This window comes from Gorilla gorilla, chromosome 22 (assembly GCF_029281585.2).
Source record: "Gorilla gorilla gorilla isolate KB3781 chromosome 22, NHGRI_mGorGor1-v2.1_pri, whole genome shotgun sequence".
Classification (NCBI taxonomy): domain Eukaryota; kingdom Metazoa; phylum Chordata; class Mammalia; order Primates; family Hominidae; genus Gorilla; species Gorilla gorilla.
This window is the reverse complement of record NC_073246.2, coordinates 15,280,741-15,281,777: the sequence shown is the minus strand read 5'-3', so window position 1 is coordinate 15,281,777 and position 1,037 is coordinate 15,280,741. Positions and strand designations below refer to the sequence as shown.

The 1,037-nt window shown below is 35.2% G+C and overlaps 1 non-coding gene across 1 annotated transcript; it reads right to left on the bottom strand.

Annotated features, from left to right (window-relative positions):
* Window positions 1-612: 612 nt before the first annotated feature.
* On the bottom strand, window positions 613-719 carry LOC115933457 (U6 spliceosomal RNA). The gene has a single exon (XR_004069298.1). It is a non-coding gene; the product is annotated as a U6 spliceosomal RNA (small nuclear RNA).
* Between the last annotated feature and the right edge of the window lie 318 nt (window positions 720-1,037).

Below are 1,037 nucleotides of genomic sequence, written 5' to 3'. Positions count from 1 at the left end.
TAAATGTTTTTCTTCATAGGTTATAATATTCAAATATTGCAATTTTCTGTTATTAATTCCTACTTTTGGATATTAGATGTTCTATTCTTTGTGGCTTGTAATTCAGAGCATCTAAGCTATTTTATATTTTGTAATGAAATTTATTTATAAATATATTAAATCATTAAATCAGATAACCTAATTATACTCTATTACTGAGCTCATCAGTCACACCAAGGGCAGAAAACTAATAGATGTCAGCATCTGGCTTGGACTACTACTACTCTTTATCTACCTCCTTAAACTCTGAACCAACAAATCTTTTTTAGAATGATGCTTAGTCACTATGTTCATTTCCAGCTGCTGTGGAAGACAAAACCCTACCTTTATTTTTTGTAAGTTCCACAAAGAAGATGCAAGTTGGTATTTTCTCATTTCTGAGATCCCTACTAACAAAGTATTGCACACAAGATCCTATGTGTTACCACGTCTCATTTCATAGATCACCTTACGTAAATAATTTTTTGTATGAAAATCACAATTGCAATACTGGGTGTCACCCATTTTGCTTTGACTCACACCATTTCCTTGGAGCTAGTTAGAAAATAGTAAAATGTCCTTTTGGGGACTGCAAGAAATATGCAACACCTTACAGATTTCTGTGTCATCCTTGTGCGGGGACCATGCTGATCTTCTCAACGTTGTCTTAATTTTACTATATGTACCACTGAAGCCAGCACAAATCCTTACTTTTATACGTGAAGACTGATCAGTGATGGATGAGGCTTAGCTCTGTTAAATCTAACCAACTTACTTGAGATTTAGTGAAGTCTATTGAATGGCTTCATGGTGATGCAGCATTTGAAAATATTTTAGAAACTCGAGGTGGAGATGTAAGTAGCATGGGAGATTTTTACTTTTAGGAAAAAAGAATCACTTGAGGGGACAACCACAAGTTGGAACCCACTACAACTTGGGAAAGATGACATGGGATTTTATAGAATAAGAGGAGACCTTCCACTACCTACAAAATGGTGCTACACAGGATACAAAGGGCC